The 12,198-nt window shown below is 38.1% G+C and overlaps 1 protein-coding gene across 14 annotated transcripts in view; it reads right to left on the bottom strand.

Moving 5' to 3' along the window:
• PLS3 (plastin 3) overlaps positions 1-12,198 on the bottom strand; it is a 93,000-nt gene that overhangs the window by 70,946 nt on the left and 9,856 nt on the right. For 2 of the 14 annotated variants that reach the window (XM_054251347.2, XM_054251349.2), the window contains exon 2: positions 10,112-10,228. The exons of the other annotated variants lie outside the window; for them this stretch is intronic. The gene's annotated coding sequence lies outside the window, so the exon portion shown is untranslated. The remainder of the gene's footprint in view (positions 1-10,111; positions 10,229-12,198) is intronic. 14 annotated transcript variants of the gene reach the window in all.

Here is a 12,198-nt window from a genome sequence, read left to right as displayed (position 1 = left end):
AGTTTAGAGTTCCTTTGGCAGGTGTAATTCAACTATTTCACTATGCTTTCTGTTGCTAATCACCACTCTTCTCTGATTAATTTCTTTGGCTATGTTGCCATCAAGGTTTTATTAGCTTTTTAAAAATTTTATTTATTTAATTTTTAGACAGGCTCTCCCTCTGTCACCCAGGCTGAGTGCAGTGGTGCAATCACAGCTCACTGCAGCCTCAACCTTCTCCAGGTTCAGGCGATCCTATCACCTCCCCCAGACTCAGGCGATCCTATCACCTCTGAATCCTGAGTAGGTGGGACCACAGGTGCATACACACGGCGCCCAGCTAATCGTTTTATGTTTTTAATAGAGATGGGCTTTGGAAATGGAGGCCAGGCTGGTCTCAAACTCCTATCCTCAAGCAATCTGCCTGCCTCACCTCCTAAAGTGTCGGGATTCAGGCGCAAGCCACTGCACTTGGCCTATTAGCTTAATTTTTTTAAAAAAATGTTTAAATCTCCAGAGACAGTTTAATTCAGCAACAATGGTTACTATTTTCTACACATAATGGTCATTGTTAAGTCTGGCTCAACACAGAATTCTGAACACAATGTAGATTTATCCTTAAGATTGGCAGCAAAAATAACATGGTCTCTTAAAGTATTAATAGCTATATGTTCTTACCATTCAAATGTATGGGAGATACCCTACAAAAATTTGTTTATTTCTACTGAGACGCCTCAATTGTATGACTTTGAGGAGGGAAGTGAATCCATAACCATAATGCTATGCTGGCTCAGAGTACTAGAGACTGGATTGTAACTGACCAGTCTCACTTGTTTGGTGTTTTATCTGGCAATCTGTTACCTGGTACAGCTAAAGTGTCATCATAATGAATTCTGCCACATGTCAAAAAGCTTTTGTGGTCTTCACTTCCTAAAAATCACACTGTTAGCAAAAACTAACCTATGCATCAGTAACCTCTCTTCCCTCTTCTAGCTAATTAACTCAGAAATAGGCTAAAGCAATTAGCAGAGTTCTTTTGATGAGGTAGACTGTCCTGGCTCACTAGCTGAGAATTCACTGATTGAGAAAATGAGCTTTTAAAAGTCTCTCATACCTGACAAAAACAAGCAATGGGGAAAGGACTCCATGTTTAACAAATAGTATTGGGAAAACTGGCTAGCAATGTGCAGAAAGTAGAAACTGGGCCCCTTCCTGTCACCTTACACTAAAATTAACTTCAGATGGATTAAAGATTTAAACATAAAACCTAACACCATAAAAACTCCAGAAGAAGATGTAGGCAAAACCATCCAGGACATAGGCAAGGACTTCATGACTAAAACACCAAAAGCAATGACAAAAAAAGCCAAGATAGACAAATGGGATCTAATTAAACTTCATAGCTTCTGTACAGCAAAAGAAACAATCATTACAGCAAACCAACAACCAACAGAATGGGAAAAAATTTTTGCCATCTACCCATCTGACAAAGGGCTAATATCCAGAATCTACAAAGAACTAAAACAGATACACAAGATAAAAACAAACAAATCCATTCAAAAGTGGGCAAAGGATATGAACAGACACTTTTCAAAAGGAGACATACATGAGGCCAAAAAACCAACTAACATATGAAAAAATGTTCCTCATCACTGGTCATTAGAGAAATGCAAATCAAAACCACATTGAGGTATCATCTCATGCCAATTAGAATGGCAATCATTAAAAAATCTGGAGAAAACAGATGCTGGAGAGGATGTGGAGAAATAGGAACACTCTTACACTGTTGGTGGGAGTGTAAATTAGTTCCACCATTGTGGAAGACAGTGTGGTGATTTCTCAAGGATCTAGAAATAGAAATTCCATTTGACCCAGCAATCCCATTACTGGGTGTATATACCCAAAGGACTATAAATCGTTCTATTATAAAGACACATGCACACGTATGTTCATTGCAGCCCTGTGTACAATAGCAAAGACCTGGAACCAACCCAAATACTCATCAATGATAGACTGGACAAAGAAATGTGGCACATATACATCATGGAATACTATATAGCCATAAAAAACGATGAGTTCATGTCCTTTGTAGCGACTTGGATGAATCTGGAAATGATCATTCTCCGCAAACTGACACAAGAAGAGAAAACCAAACACCGCGTGTTCTTACTCATAGGCAGGTGTTGAACAATGAGCACAAATGGACTCAGGGAGAGGAGCATCACACACTGGGGGCAGTGAGGGGGGGCCTAGGGGAGGGACATTTGAGGGTGGGGAGAGAGAACATGGGGAGAAATGCTGGATATAGATGAAGGGGGAATAGAGGCAGTAAACCACCTGGTTATGTAGGCACCTATGCAACAACCCTGCATGACCTCCACATGTACCCTAGAACCTAAAGTAAAAAAAAAAAAAAGTTTCTCGTTATACCAAATAAATTTTAAAATGCAGATAAATCAAATGTGAAGAAAGAAATATGGATATATGTTTACCATATGAGTACCATTATGTTGCATCTTCTTTAAATCACACTTTCTAAATTATAGTTTTACATTAACTAAGAGGGTTAGGAGTGAGAAGTAACATATCACTAATACAAGCAATGATAAACTTCACTGTAATGATAACGCTATGGGCCAGATGCTATAACTTAGGGAAGTTTTCATTATAGAAGTAATGCTGCTACTGTAGTTAAGGTAGTACATTTGGACGGTGATTTTCAAATTCCTGCTAAGTCTAACCACTTAATCCCACATTCACAATATAAATATACTTTATTAAAGAATAAAGAGCCAATTTAAATATAAACAAGATGGAAAATATAACCAGAACGTTCTGTTTTGTGCCTACCACCCTGAATCAGTAAGCAGACCAAAGAGTGGAAAAGCTTTATCTTAAGAAAGGAAGATAGAAATGAGAGCATGATCTCATTCAATTTTCCCTCACCCAAAACCAACAAGGTGACATTTTCTCTTCAGTTCTTCTTCAGTCCTAATCAGTTTGACAGCTTTCCTCTTTTTTTAAAAAATACCTGAAAGTAAATTTCTGAGTGTTCTTTTAAATTAAGTTTATCAGATGCTTTTTGTAATTTTTAAGATTTTATTTTGCAGAATCAATGATCAAAGCAAGAGAATACATAATTGTTTTCATTTAAAAACTTTTGACTTACTATTCATGAATAATAAACATATCCCAAACCCCAATATCCTAAATTTCAACTCTTTAGTAGCATATTCCATTTTGCTATATGAGGAGATGAATTTGTTTGAGACAACAGAAAAGGTAAACCATACTTTCCTTAAGGCAAAACAATAGGTTTAGGAATCTTATTAACAGCCTTATAAATCTAATGGGTGATCTTAAAAATTCCAGAAGCAAACCTTCAAAAAATTTTAAATTTAAAAACATATTAGTGATTTAGAACTTGACGGTTATATACCTAAATCAAAATGTGTCATTACTTTGAAAACTTCAATTTTGGCCATTATAAAAGGTCATCCACGTTATGGCTAAAAAGAAACTGCTGCTGGCCAGGCACTGTGGCTCACGCCTGTAATACCAGCACTTTGGGAGGCCGAGGTGGGTGGATCACGAGGTCAGGGGTTTGAGACCAGCCTGGTCAACATAGTGAAACACCGCTCTACCAAAGATACAAAAAATTAGCCGGGCATGGTAGCACGTGCCTGTAATCCCAGCTACTCAGGAGGCTAAGGCAAGAGAATCGCTTGAATCCGGGAGGCAGAGGTTGCAGTGAGCTGAGATCATGCCATTACACTCCAGCCTGGGAGACAGGGCAAGACTCTGCTGTCAAAAAAAAAAAAAAAAAAGAGAAGAGAGGGGAGGGGAGGAGAAGGGAGGGAAGAGGAGAGAGGAAAGAAAAGAGGGGAAAAAAAAGAAAAAGAGAAAAAAAGAAAGAAAAAGAAACTCCTGGCCAGGCATGGTGGCTCATGCCTGTAATACCAGGATTTGGGGAGGCTGAAGCAGAAGGATTGCTTGAGACCAAGAGTTTGAGACCAGTCTGGGCAACATAGTGGGACCCAATCTCCACACAAAAAATTTAAAAAATAAAAAAGAAACTGCTACTATTCATTCAAAAATTTCAAAATCAAAAATACACATTTCTTCAGAAAATACGAGCTAGCATTAGACTTTGAAAGGAACTAAACTGTTTTCCTTAACAGAATTATCATTTTTAACGTTATTAAGATTACATATGCAATTTCAAAAGTCTAATTCATTAATTCAATTCTTCTCAAAATCCTAGAACAGTTTTTTTAGTTATAGACAAGCTTTTTCTAAAAATTAACATCAAAAAGAACAAGCCTTAGAACACCTAAAACTGCTGCAAAATAAGGTAGGTAGACTCTACCTGGCATTAGGTCAGACTATGTGGCTACAGTAATCAAGACAGTGTGATACTGACAGAGAAATGCATACTCAGAACAACGGGACAGAACAGAGAACTCAGAAATAGATCTACACAAATATGTTAAACTGATTCTTCACAAGGGTGTGGAAAAGCTTGTCAGTGGAGGACAAACATACATCAAAACAAAAAATAAGGAACTTCAATCTAAACTTCACACCCTATACAAAACTTAGCTTAAAACGGATCACAGACCTAATTGTAAAACATAATACTATAAAACTTTAGTGGGAAAAACAGAGAAATTCTTCAGGAACTGATTTGATGAAGAGTTCTCAGACATGACACCAAAAATCAATCCATCAAAGGAAATATTGATAAATTGGGCCTCATCAAAATAAATCCTTTTGTTCTGTGAAAGATTGTTTAGAAGATAAAAAGATATGCTCTACAAACTAGGAGAAAATATTTGTATGCCACATATCTGATAAAAAATTAAAATCTAGAATATATAAAGACTTCTTAAAACTCCACAATAGTAAAAACACAAATAATCCAATTAGAAAACGGGCAAAAGTGCCGGGCATGGTGGCTTATGTCTGTAATCCCAGGACATTGGGAGGCCAAGGGGGTAGTATGCTAGAGGCCAGGCATTTCAGACCAGCCTGGGCAATATAACAAAACCTCAACTCTACAAAAAATAAAATTAGCTGGGCATGGTGGTACACATCTGTAATTCCAGCTACTTGGGAGGCTTAGGCAGGAGAATTGCTTAAGCCCAAGATGCTGACGCTGCAGTGAGCCTTGATTGTGCCACTGCACACCAGCCTGGGCAACAGAACAAGACCCTATCTTAAAAAAGAAAAATAGGCAAAAGACATGAACAGACATTTCACTGAAGAGGGCATAAGATGGGAAATAAGTGCATGAAAAAATGTTAAACATTGTTAGCTATTATGAAACTACAATGAGCTATCACTACACCCCTCTCAGAAAGGTTAAAATAAAAAAGAGTGACACCACCAAAGGCCGGCAAGGATGTGGAAAACTGGATTGCTCATACGTTGCTGGTGGAGGCACAGTCACTCTGGGCAAACACTTTGGCAATTTCTTATAAAACCAAACATGCAATTCTGATACAACTCAGCAATTGCACTCTTCAGACATTAATCCCAGAGAAATGAAAACTTAAGTTCACACTAACACCTGTACACAAATATTTGTGATAACTGAAAAACTGGAAATGGCCCAGATATCCTTCAATGGGTGAATGGTTAAATAAACTTTGATATATACACACCAAGGAATACCAACCAACAATGAAAAGGAACAAGGTATTGACATATTGACATACACAACAACTTAGATGAATCTCTACAGAATTATGCTCAGTGAATAAAAGCTAATCTGCAATGGCTGCATACTATATCATTCCGTTTATACAATATTTCTAAATGACAAAATTACAGACATGGAGAACAGATTAGTGCTTTGCTGGGGTCAAAAACGGAGGTCAGGGAGGAAGGAGGTGTGTGTTGTTATCAAAGAGCAATAAAAAAGAATCTAGTGGTAATGAAACTCATTTGCATCTCGTCTGTATCCATGTCAACACTGGTTTTGCTATTGTACTATGGTTTTGTAAGAGGTTATCATTGGAAGAAACTGGGTAAAGGTACACAGGATCTCTTTGTGCCATGTCTTCAAGTAGGTGTGAATTTACAATCATCTCAAAATAAAACATGTAATTAAAAAATCTAATTCAGAATTAAACACAGAATATAGTATAATTAAAATAGGGAAAATGAAGAATATTTACTTGCATTAATTCCATATCCTGCTTTAAACATTATTTAAACATTACTCAGCATATGAGTACTCTGGGTTTAATATGACTTTAAACATTATTCCCACTTTATATTTTCAAAACTTTTTTGACCTAACTTCTGACACAATATTCTTAGCATATGTAGTCAGTGGAGTCATGACTCCACTAGAGTGTTTGATCTGGGTGAAAGTTACTTTTTTCTGTTCAATACCAAAATAAAAAGGAGATATCATAAAGGAAAATTTCAGGGCTAAAACACATCAAAGTGTGATGATTTAGGTATCTGCTATTAGACATATTTTTTACTTGTTCAAGTGACACTTCTCCCCAAATTATGTACATGGATAACTCCTTGATTTCCTTCATATCTTGCCTGAAATACCTCCCTCTCAGTAGTGTCTTCTGTGACCACATATTTTGAAATGGGAATACCCTTCTTCCCACTTCCTATACCATTAATCTTACTTTTTCTCCCTAACACATTAGCATCTAATATATAAAACCATTATTTATTTTCTATTTCTCCCCTAGTAGGATGTAAGCTTCATAAGGATGGTGATTTTTGTGTCTTTCATTGATGGCTGTAATTCCCAGTGCCTAGAAGATAATCTGACATATATAAGGTACTCGAATAATACTTGAATAAGTGAATAAATAAATAAACGAAATGAACTTTTTTTCTAGTCAAGGAGTAATAGAGAGAGGAAAGAGTGACTCTGAGAATGATAAAATCCAGTTTAGAAGAAATCAGGAGTGGGCTGGGTATGATGGTTCACTCCTGTAATCCCAGCAGTTTGAGAGGCCGAGGCGGGAGGATCACTTTAGGTCAGAAGTTTGAGACCAACCTGGCCTATATGGCGAAACCCCATCTCTACAAAAAAAATACAAATATCATCCAGACGTGGTGGCACACGCCTGTAATCCCAGCTACTCAGGGGCTGAGGCACGAGAAGTGCTTGAATCCGGGAGGCAGAGGTTGCAGTGAGCCGAGATCACGTTACTGCTCTCCAGTCTGGGCAACACAGCAAGATTCTGTCTCAATTTAACAACAACAACAACAAAAAGAAAGCAGGAGTGATAAGCCCTATAATGTATATTCAATATTTCAATATACTGGAACTAGAGTTCTCAAAATATTTTGGATATACTACATATAATATAGGAAACTCTTTATGATCAGTGCTTAAGGACTGACGTTTTGTCAGCATATGAATACTCTGGGTTTAATATGACCTAAACGAAGTTGACCATGGATGTGGAGTTTAAATACATAGCGAGAATGATGGAGCAGTTCCATTACTACAATCTGGGTCTCCAATGACGGCGACCTGATCCTCCACCATTGTCCTGGACACTTCTATGTTGAGGCAAGCCAAAATCAGACTTCAGTTGCCTCCTTTGTAAAAATCAGTAGGTGGATTAGACTCTTAATGCTTCAAATGACGGTATGTTGTTTTATTTATCTTAGTGTACCAGGCACATTGTTAGTAATTAGCAAAGGTCTATTAAATGTGTAGGAAGTTCTAAATGGGACTCCGGAAAGTTGTACCTTTTGTTTTTTTGACTGAACTCTAGCCCACCTTTCTCAGAGATGCCTATCCTTTCCTAAAGGATCTGCAAGGTTCTGCCTGCCCAAAAGAATAAGGAAACTACATCCAAAAATTTATCTGTGGGTTGACTCCAGAAGATAATGACAGAGTAAAGTTTTATGGGTCGTTAGCGATTTTGATCCGGTGAATCTGGGGTCAAGGATGCTTTAAGGAACAATCTGAAATTGAAGACAATGATTTTATTTATTTTGAGACAGGGTCTCTCTCACCCACGTTCAAGTATAGTGGCACGATCATGGACTCAAGAAACCCTCCCGCCTCAGCCTCCCGAGTAGCTGGGACTACAGGCACACACCACCATGCCTGGATAATTTTGTTTTATTTTTAGTAGAGATGAAGTCTCGCTCTGGTGCCCATGCTGGAGTCCAACTCCTGAGCTCAAGCGATTCTCCTGCCTCGGCCTCCTAAAGTGCTGGGATTACAGGCATGAGCCATCATTTCTAACCTGGTGATTCTTTTAATCATCTTTTTATATTCCCTCATTCTCATATTCACCCCTAAAAGGTCAAAAGATAGACTCCCTCAAAATTAACGTCAAAATTCCTAAACATAACACGCTGACGTCTTCTAAAACTATCAAGTGTTACAGGCTAATTTATCATTATGGCCCTTTACAGGTTTTCAATTTTGTTCTATGTGGATGTATTTCATACTTCAAGAGTAAATTTAAAAGAGGGGAGTATTAAACACTGGGGTCTATTGGGGGGAAAAGGGGAGGGCCAGTGGGAGGGGGAGGTGGGGAGGGATAGCCTGGGGAGAAATGCCAAATGTGGGTGAAGGGGAGAAAGGAAGCAAAACACACTGACATGTGTGTACCTATGCAACTGTCTTGCATGTTCTGCACATGTACCCCCAAACCTAAAATGCAATAAAAAATTAAAAAAAAAAAAGTAAATATATTAGCTGTGCTCAATAATGCTGTCGGTTGATTGAAACCATTGCATTTCAAAGCATTTATCATGTACTTCTGTACTCCTTAATAGTGCTTGTCTTTGCTCCTTAGGATAGTGTTCAAAAAATGAGATTAAACAAAAATGTGCTAGGCTGGGTGCGGTGGCTCACGCCTGTAATCCCAGCACTTTGGGAGGCCAAGGTGGGCGGATCATGAGGGCAGGAGTTTGAGACCAGCCTGGTCAACATGATGAAACCCCATCTCTACCAAAAATACAAAAATTAGCCAGGTGTGGTGGTGGGCACCTGTAATCCCAGCTACTCCAGAGGCTGAGGCAGGGAACTTCTTGAACCCAGGAGGCAGAGGTTGCAGCCAGCCAAGATTGTGCTACTGCACTCCAGCCTGGGTGAGAGAATGAGACTCTGTCTCAAAAAAAATTGTGCTAACTGTCTATTATACAGTAAGTTTTAGAAAAGATGATTATACAACTTTTACAGGCTTTCTATTATTCAAGTATATATACTACTAAGGAAAACATTATTGAGAACAAGTCAATGATAAGCCAATAAGCATCAGGAAACAAGAAAAAAATAGCTAAACTTACATGGAAAAATCAGTAGTGCTCAAAGCAAGGATTTATATTAAGAACAGAGTAGTAATAAATGAAATGTTACCTTGTCACTCATTAGCTGACTCATGGTTAGACACTTAATGTTTGTGTGTCCCATTATTTATGATAGCCATAATGTAGAAACAACCCCAAATGTCCACTGATGGACAAATGGATAAACAAAATATGGTATGCACATGCAATGAAATATTATTTAGCAATAAAAAGGAATGGAGTACTGATACTTGCTACAAGGTATATGAGCCTTGAAAATGTTATGCTACGTCAAAGAAACTAGTCACGAATACTGCCTATCATATGACTTCATTTATATGCAATGTCCAGGATAGGGAACTCAATGGAGACAGGAAATAGTTTAGTGGTTGCTTAGGGTTGTGGGGTTAGAGTGCTGTGCTGTGGAAGGTGATAGCTAAAGTATATGGGATTTCTTTCTGACGTGATGAAAATGTTTGGAAATTGACCAGTGAAGGTCACATGTATCTGTGAATATCCTAAAATCTATTAAAATAGATGGTATATTATATCTTAATAAAGCTGCCATAAAAGTGAAAATATTAATACATCCCAATTTTCTCTTTGACTCTAGAGTTTAGAAGTTCTCACAGTGAAAACACTATTGATAACATTCACTCATAATCCTTCACTGAAAATAACTAAAACCTGGCCGGGTACAGCAGCTCACGCCTATAGTCCCAACAGGCTGAGGCAGGTGGATCACAAGGTCACGAGATCGAGACCAACCTGGCCAATAAAGTAAAATCTCATCTCTACTAAAATACAATAATTAGCCAGGCGTGGTGGTACAAACCTGTAGTCCCAGCTACTCAGGAGGCTGAGGCAGGGGAATTGCTTGAACCCAGGAGGTGGAAATTGCAGTGAGCCGAGATTGCACCACTATACTCCAGCCTGTTAACAGAGGGAGACTCTGCCACAAAAAAGAAAAGAAAGAAAGAAAGGAAGAAAATAACTAAAACCTAAAGAAAAATAAAAAACTAAGGAAGCCATTTGTTTAGTCTTCTTATAGGCTCACATCATTATTTTATGCAGTGTAATTCATAAATCACTCATTTCCTGATTAGGTTTCCCCAATTCAATCGTTATCAGCAAGGAACATTTATGGTCATCCATGTTTCACTCTTTCAAATATAAATATCAAGACCTGTGGTGTGCCAGGTACACTGTGAAAGGAACTAGGAGAATGAGGCTTTTTCTCAGGGCTTATTTCCTTTCTCCCTAGAAATACAGTTTTTTCCCATGGTACATGGCAGAAATTTATTACAGCTCTTGAAGAAAACCATATACAGCAGACATCATACATTACTTTGATCCTTTCCCACCAAATGAAACAAGTGTCAGATTTGAAATCCTAGGTATTCCCGCTCATATTCTGTGACAACGGGTCAGGCAAAGTGGCTCACACCTATAATCCCAACACTTTGCGAGGTCAAGGTGGGTAGATCACTTGAGGCCAAGAGTTTGAGACCAGTCTGGCCAACATGTGACACCTCATCTCTACCAAAAAATATAAAATTAGCAGGGTGTGGTGTGCACCTGTAATCCCAGCCACTAGGGAGGCTGAGGCAGGAGAATTGCTTGAACGTGGGATGTAGAGGTTGTAGTGAGCCTTCATCATGTCACTGCACTCCAGCCTGGGTGACAGAGTTAGACTCCATCTCAAAAAATAAAAAATTAAGGTCTGTGACCAGAAGAAGTTCAAGGTAGGAAATTAAGGTGCTGGCTATACCTGTAGTTACTTGTTATTATCCATGAGTCAAATAAAACTTAACAGAATACGGTACTACAGAAAGTATAAGAGCTGCATGTGTAAGTAATGGTGAATAGATGTTTTTTGGGCTTCTGCATACATGAGTATTTCCACAGCTGCAGAACCAACTACTGCAGAAGTACATGCTGTGCACAACATCTACAATTTAGTAAAGCTGGAAAGAATTTTATTTTTGTAAAAACTAAATGGGGTGTGGTTCATTTTTTTGCCAAAGGGCTATTTTATTCCAAGACACTGGTGTCTGCTGACCTTCATTTGTAGGCTGAGCAATGTTCTATTTAAGTAACATTAACTCATAGTGGGCTCTTTTTTGGTATGCAATAATTATTGCAAAGCAGAAATAACAATGTTTAAATGCGATTTGTTCTTAGTTTAGATTTGATTATATTGGGTTATAAGTGATGTCTTTGTTCACACAAGGTTTATATTTAGAAATTATTTTATGCTGAGAAAAAAGGCCATATTTAAATTCATTTTCTTTTTTTTTTTTTTGAGATGGAGTCTCACTCTTGTCACCCAGGCTGGAGTGCAATGGCATGATCTTGGCTCATTGCAACCTCCACCTCCCAAGTTCAAGCAATTCCCTCACCTCATCCCAAGTAGCTGGGATTATAGGCACCTGCCAGCATGCCCAGCTAATTTTTCTATTTTTAGTAGAGACAAGGTTTCACCATGTTCATCAGGCTGGTCTCGAACTCCAGACCTCAGCTCAGCCTCTTAAAGTGCTGGGATTACAGGCATGAGCCATGGCGCACAGCCTACATTCGTTTTGTACATTTATGAATATTTTTAGGTTTCATGAGAACCAAGATTATTTTTGTGTCTTTCTGTTCTACTATACTGTAGGAGTATCTTATCCATATTTGTAGCCCTAGCACCTAACAGTCTGTATCAAACTTATGGTAGTTGAATGAATGATGAAACCAATCCAGAAATAGACTAATTAAGTAATTGTCCATATTAGTATTTTTGGTTAACTATTATTCTTCTGTAGTTTGTACCATCTTAATATATACTTAAGAACTTCAGGCACATTTATAAGTTTCCCTGAGTTTTACATCTATTTACCAATGGCCTATAAGCCTTCTTTAACACTTACAGTTTCAAGA

This window comes from Callithrix jacchus, chromosome X (genome assembly GCF_049354715.1).
Source record: "Callithrix jacchus isolate 240 chromosome X, calJac240_pri, whole genome shotgun sequence".
Lineage (NCBI taxonomy): Eukaryota > Metazoa > Chordata > Mammalia > Primates > Cebidae > Callithrix > Callithrix jacchus.
The sequence above is the reverse complement of the archived record's forward strand: the minus strand, read 5'-3'. Positions and strand labels throughout refer to the sequence as shown.